The 7,500-nt window shown below is 45.6% G+C and overlaps 1 pseudogene; it reads right to left on the bottom strand.

Annotated features, from left to right (window-relative positions):
* Positions 1 to 7,500, bottom strand: part of LOC118938764 — a 23,746-nt pseudogene that overhangs the window by 15,282 nt on the left and 964 nt on the right.

Below are 7,500 nucleotides of genomic sequence, written 5' to 3'. Positions count from 1 at the left end.
TCATGGTCTATCTATCTGTATTACTCAGGTTATCATGGTCTATCTATCTGTATTACTCAGGTTATCATGGTCTATCTATCTGTATTACTCATGTTATCATGGTCTATCTATCTGTATTACTCAGGTTATCATGGTCTATCTATCTGTATTACTCAGGTTATCATGGTCTATCTATCTGTATTACTCAGGTTATCGTGGTCTATCTAGCTGTTTTACTGAGGTTATCATGGTCTATCTATCTGTATTACTCAGGTTATCATGGTCTATCTATCTGTATTACTCAGGTTATCATGGTCTATCTAGCTGTATTACTCAGGTTATCATGGTCTATCTATCTGTATCACTCAGGTTATCATGGTCTATCTAGCTGTATTACTGTATTACTCAGGTTATCATGGTCTATCTAGCTGTATTACTGTATTACTCAGGTTATCATGGTCTATCTAGCTGTATTACTGTATTATTCAGGTTATTATGGTCTGTCTAGCTGTATTAATGTATTACTCAGGTTATCATGGTCTATCTATCTGTATTACTGTATTATTCAGGTTATCATGGTCTATCTAGCTGCATTACTGTATTACTCAGGTTATCATGGTCTGTCTAGCTGTATTACTGTATTACTCAGGTTATCATGGTCTACCTAGCTGTATTACTGTATTACTCAGGTTATCATGGTCTATCTATCTGTATTACTGTATTACTCAGGTTATCATGGTCTATCTATCTGTATTACTGTATTACTCAGGTTATCATCTGTATTTATCAGGTTCTTAACAGCACCATAGAGAGAGTTTCATGGATACAGGCAAAGTGAACTGTAAGACTTGCATGGATTTACTTGAGGCGCACAAAGGGGGCATGTGTCAAACTAGGACAGTATGTGCTATAGCTGAGGATGAAACCGTACGAGGCTGAGAATACGTTCCACTGGGTGCACATATGTGGACACGCTCTCAGCTGTCACTTATTAGTGGCTGGTGGCGGGAGCTCAATTCATAACCTTAGCTCTTAGAGACGTATTTTCATATTTGTGCTCTAGTCTATGTTGGAAAGACTATATGCATGAAAAACAACATTTTCTTACTGTGCAACAGATATCCTTTTAATGTGTTAGGAACCGTATGGACACTAGGTACTGGTACCATTGGGAGGTACTGTGTCAGAACTGTGTTTCAGAAACTGTTCCAGTGAATCAGTATGGACACTAGGTACTGGTATCATTGGTGGGTACAGGTACCATTGGGGGGTACTGGTACCATCGGGAGGTACTGGTACCATTGGGAGGTACTGTGTCAGAACTGTGTTCCAGAGAATGTTCTAGAGCTAGTCGCAGAAGTTGAATCCATCACTTCAGCTCTCATATTTCTGTGATGCATTGCGTACGAGTGTGCTTGTCTACCTTGGTTAGCCTGCATCAATTAAAAAGTTAGACCTTCTGACTGTGAGTCAGCCACCTCAAAGAGCATGTGGTTACATGGGGGCATTCTGAGGCTGTGTGCGTATGTGTGGGGAGGCCTGGGACGATAGGTTGCTGTTCCTTTGCCTCGTCTGTAGGTTTGTACCTGTGCGTGTCTGAGTCTAAGTCATGTGCTACTGTATGTCTTAAATAGCCTCTTCCTTTATTTACAGCCCTCAGCACTCACCCGCCTGTCTCTATATATCTGGCCTTCCCTTTAACTGCCTGTCACTATATATCTGCCCGTCCCTTCACTTGTCTGTCACTATATATCTGGCCGTCCCTTTAACCACCTGTCACTACATATCTGCCCGTCCCTTCACCTGCCTGTCTCTATATATCTGGCCATCCCTTTAACCACCTGTCACTATATATCTGCCCATCCCTTCACTTGTCTGTCACTATATATCTGGCCGTCCCTTTAACTGCCTGTCACTATATATCTGCCCGTCCCTTCACTTGTCTGTCACTATATATCTGGCCGTCCCTTTAACTGCCTGTCACTATATATCTGCCCGTCCCTTCACCTGCCTGTCTCTATATATCTGGCCGTCCCTTTAACTGCCTGTCACTATATATCTGCCCGTCCCTTTAACTGCCTGTCACTATATATCTGCCCGTCCCTTCACCCGCCTGTCTCTATATATCTGGCCGTCCCTTTAACTGCCTGTCACTATATATCTGGCCTTCCCTTTAACCACCTGTCTCTATATATCTGGCCGTCCCTTTAACCACCTGTCTCAATATATCTGGCCGTCCCTTTAACTGCCTGTCACTATATATCTGGCCATCCCTTTAACCACCTGTCACTATATATCTGCCCGTCCTTTCACTTGTCTGTCACTATATATCTGCCCGTCCCTTCACCTGCCTGTCTCTATATATCTGGCCGTCCCTTTAACTGCCTGTCTCTATATATCTGGCCGTCCCTTTAACTGCCTGTCACTATATATCTGGCCGTCCCTTTAACTGCCTGTCTCTATATATCTGGCCGTCCCTTTAACTGCCTGTCACTATATATCTGGCCGTCCCTTTAACCACCTGTCTCTATATATCTGGCCGTCCCTTCACCTGCCTGTCACTATATATCTGGCCGTCCCTTTAACCACCTGTCTCTATATATCTGGCCGTCCCTTCACCTGCCTGTCACTATATATCTGGCCGTCCCTTTAACCACCTGTCTCTATATATCTGGCCGTCCCTTTAACTGCCTGTCACTATATATCTGCCCGTCCCTTCACCTGCCTGTCTCTATATATCTGGCCGTCCCTTTACAGCCTGTCACTATATATCTGCCAGTCCCTTTAACAGCCTGTCACTATATATCTGCCCGTCCCTTTAACTGCCTGTTACTATATATCTGCCCGTCCCTTCACCTGCCTGTCTCTATATATCTGCCCGTCCCTTCACCTGCCTGTCACTATATATCTGCCCGTCCCTTTAACTGCCTGTCACTATATATCTGCCCATCCCTTCACCCGCCTGTCACTATATAACTGCCTGTCACTATTTAACTGCCTGTCACTATATATCTGCCCGTCCCTTCACTTGTCTGTCACTATATATCTGCCCGTCCCTTTAACTGCCTGTCACTATATATCTGCCCGTCCCTTTAACCGCCTGTCTCTATATATCCGGGCGTCCCTTTAACTGCCTGTCACTATATATCTGGCCTTCCCTTTAACCGCCTGTCTCTATATATCTGGCCGTCCCTTTAACTGCCTGTCTCTATATATCTGCCCGTCCCTTTACAGCCTGTCACCATATATCTGGCCTTCCCTTTAACCGTCTGTCACCATATATCTGCCCGTCCCTTTACAGCCTGTTACTATATATCTGGCCGTCCCTTTAACTGCCTGTCACTATATATCTGCCCGTCCCTTTAACTGCCTGTCACTATATATCTGCCCGTCCCTTTAACTGCCTGTCTCCATATATCTGTCCGTCCCTTTAACCACCTGTCTCTATATATCTGCCCGTCCCTTTAACTGCCTGTCACTATATATCTGCCCGTCGCTTTACAGCCTGTCACTATATATCTGGCCGTCCCTTTAACTGCCTGTCACTATACATCTGGCCGTCCCTTTAACTGCCTGTCACTATATATCTGCCCGTCCCTTTAACCGCCTGTCACTACATATCTGCCCGTCCCTTTACAGCCTGTCTCTATATATCTGGCCTTCCCTTTAACTGCCTGTCACTATATATCTGCCCGTCCCTTCACCTGCCTGTCTCTATATATCTGGGCGTCCCTTTAACTGCATGTCACTATTTATCTGGCCTTCCCTTTAGCCGCCTGTCTCTATATATCTGGCCGTCCCTTCACCTGCCTGTCTCAATATATCTGGGCGTCCCTTTAACAGCCTGTCACTATATATCTGCCCGTCCCTTTAACTGCCTGTCACTATATATCTGCCCGTCCCTTTAACTGCCTGTCACTATATATCTGCCCGTCCCTTTAACCGCCTGTCACTACATATCTGCCCGTCCCTTTACAGCCTGTCTCTATATATCTGGCCTTCCCTTTAACCGCCTGTCACTATATATCTGCCCGTCCCTTTACAGCCTGTCTCTATATATTTGGCCTTCCCTTTAACCGTCTGTCTCTATATATCTGGCCGTCCCTTTAACTGCCTGTCACTATATATCTGTCCGTCCCTTTAACTGCCTGTCACTATATATCTGCCCGTCCCTTTAACTGCCTGTCACTATATATCTGCCCGTCCCTTTAACTGCCTGTCACTATATATCTGCCCGTCCCTTCACCTGCCTGTCTCTATATATCTGGCCGTCCCTTCAACTGCCTGTCACTATATATCTGGCCTTCCCTTTAACCGCCTGTCACTATATATCTGGCCGTCCCTTCACCTGCCTGTCTCTATATATCTGGCCGTCCCTTTAACTGCCTGTCACTATATATCTGGCCTTCCCTTTAACCACCTGTCTCTATATATCTGCCCGTCCCTTTACAGCCTGTCTCTATATATCTGGCCTTCCCTTTAACCGTCTGTCTCAATATATCTGGGCGTCCCTTTAACTGCCTGTCACTATATATCTGCCCGTCCCTTTAACCACCTGTCTCTATATATCTGCCCGTCCCTTTACAGCCTGTCACTATATATCTGCCCGTCCCTTTAACTGCCTGTCACTATATATCTGGCCGTCCCTTCACCTGCCTGTCTCTATATATCTGGCCTTCCCTTTAACCGCCTGTCACTATATATCTGCCCGTCCCTTTACAGCCTGTCACTATATATCTGGCCATCCCTTCACCTGCCTGTCACTATATATCTGCCCGTCCCTTCACCTGCCTGTCTCTATATATCTGGGCGTCCCTTTAACTGCCTGTCACTATATATCTGCCCGTCCCTTCACCTGCCTGTCACTATATATCTGCCCGTCCCTTCACCTGCCTGTCTCTATATATCTGGGTGTCCCTTTAACCGCCTGTCTCTATATATCTGCCCGTCCCTTTACAGCCTGTCTCTATATATCTGGCCTTCCCTTTAACCGTCTGTCTCAATATATCTGGGCGTCCCTTTAACTGCCTGTCACTATATATCTGCCCGTCCCTTTAACTGCCTGTCACTATATATCTGCCCGTCCCTTCACCCGCCTGTCACTATATATCTGCCCGTCCCTTCACCCGCCTGTCTCTATATATCTGCCCGTCCCTTTACAGCCTGTCTCTATATATCTGGCCTTCCCTTTAACCGTCTGTCTCAATATATCTGCCCGTCCCTTTAACTGCCTGTCACTATATATCTGCCCGTCCCTTCACCCGCCTGTCACTATATATCTGCCCGTCCCTTCACCCGCCTGTCACTATATATCTGCCCGTCCCTTTAACTGCCTGTCTCTATATATCTGCCCGTCCCTTCACCTGCCTGTCTCTATATATCTGGGCGTCCCTTTAACTGCCTGTCACTACATATCTGGCCGTCCCTTTAACTGCATGTCTCTATATATCTGGCCCGTCCCTTTAACTGCCTGTCACTACATATCTGTCCTTCCCTTTAATCGTCTGTCACTATAATGTATTGCATGGTGTTGTGTTGGAATGTATTGTATTGTGTTGTACTCTATTGTGTTGTATTGCGTTGTTTTCTATTGTGTTGTAAAGTATTGTACTGTATTGTATTGTGTTGTATTGTCTTAGCTATTGTCAGTGTCAGGGCTGTGCTCCATGCAAATGATCCGAATATTCCTTTGTTATTCTCTGGTCCATTGCTCTGTAACGTAAGGTGTTTTATACGGTCTATGAAATACACTGGGTACACTGTCTGTAGGCATCTACAAACACACAATGAGAGGGTAGGACGAAAGCTGCATTCCTCACTACATTTTAGTACACAGCGATGACAAACAAAATCCCTTACGAATGTTCTTTAAGATGCCATCTAAAGCGTTTTTTTTTTTTTGCGATACGTTGATGTTGAAGGACATGCCAATAGAAGTCCTTACCCTCCAGCGTTTCTTCTGTGAAGTCACGCAGATCGTGGGAGAGATTTGGCCTGGAGCGTGAGGGAGAACACTCTCATTCCTTTAACAGTTGATTTATGCAAGCTGACGTGACGACAGAAAGCACAAGTGAGAAAACGTTCATGTGAACGTGTAGTACTTCATGACATGACAGCTATATGGAATTTCTAATGTCAATATAAATACCCTGTCAGTTATGATCAGTGTTGTCTGTGTTGTGTGTGGTGTGTGTGTGTGTGTGTGTGTGTGTGTGTGTGTGTGTGTGTGTGTGTGTGTGTGTGTGTGTGTGTGTGTGTTTGTGTGTGTGGGGGGGGGGGGGGCTCTTGACCTGGATGAAGATATTAGCCGTCACCGTTACAGGAGGAGATACTGTAGCTGGCCAGGTAAAGGTAACAGGAGGAGATACTGTAGCTGGCCAGGTAAAGGTAACTGGAGGAGATACTGTAGCTGGTCAGGTAAAGTTAACAGGAGGAGATACCGTAGCTGGTCAGGTAAAGGTAACAGGAGGAGATACTGTAGCTGGCCAGGTAAAGGTAACAGGAGGAGATACTGTAGCTGGCCAGGTAAAGGTAACTGCTAAAATAAAGGAAACAGTAACATCGCGTTTTAATAGAGCGTAGTAGTTGACCCTGTTATATGTGTCCTGTCACACAATGTCTTGAATTCAATTTCTTTCAGAGAAATGTATTGAATCGTTATCTGTTTACTACTTGTCAGGTGTACCATTAAAACATATACAAGCATTTACGTCCGAGATACAGGAGTGGGGAGTGGGGGAACACGCAGACACACTCACAGACACACTCACAGACACACACACAGACAGACAGACACACACACACCCACACACACACACACACACACAGACAGACAGACCCACACACACACACAGACAGACACACACACACACACACACACACACACACACACACACACACACACAGACTCAGACACACACACACAGTGGAGTGAAAATAAGGAGGGGGAAGTCCTATAATGAGGAGTGGGAGAGGAGTGGGATGACGGGGGAGGTGTACACACGACCAGCTCCAGTTTCTCTGCATACATTACGTTCAGTTACATAAGGTTCCTTGTACAAGCATCACTGTGTAGCCTTTCTCTCCCCTGTGGGCTCTGGTCAAATGTAGTGCACTACATAGGGAATAGGGTGCCATTTGGGACAAAACCAGGGTGTGTTTACATGATGATCTTATCAGTTGGTGCTGCGGCACAGCGGCCGCCTAGACGCCTCAACAACACCTGGGTTCAAATAGCATTTGAAATCTTTCAAATGCTTTGATGGTTTTGCTTTAGCCTTCCTGGCGTGCCATGTTTGTAGGGTTTGCACTTTTGGGGTTATTCCATTGGTTCCATTGTGTCAAGCAACCTCAATCAAACAATAGTAAACTATTTAAGAGTTTTCAAATACTTTTTGAACCCAGGTATGGCCTCAACGGCTTTAGGACTAGATGGTCAGAGGCTCCAATGTGCCATTTAATGTGTTATCCATTGCAGCTAGAAAGGACGCCCTCCAGGGTTGTCTCGGACTGGGACTAATC

This window comes from Oncorhynchus mykiss, chromosome 14 (assembly GCF_013265735.2).
Source record: "Oncorhynchus mykiss isolate Arlee chromosome 14, USDA_OmykA_1.1, whole genome shotgun sequence".
Classification (NCBI taxonomy): domain Eukaryota; kingdom Metazoa; phylum Chordata; class Actinopteri; order Salmoniformes; family Salmonidae; genus Oncorhynchus; species Oncorhynchus mykiss.
Note: the sequence above shows the minus strand (reverse complement) of the source record. Positions and strands in the feature narration are given on the sequence as shown.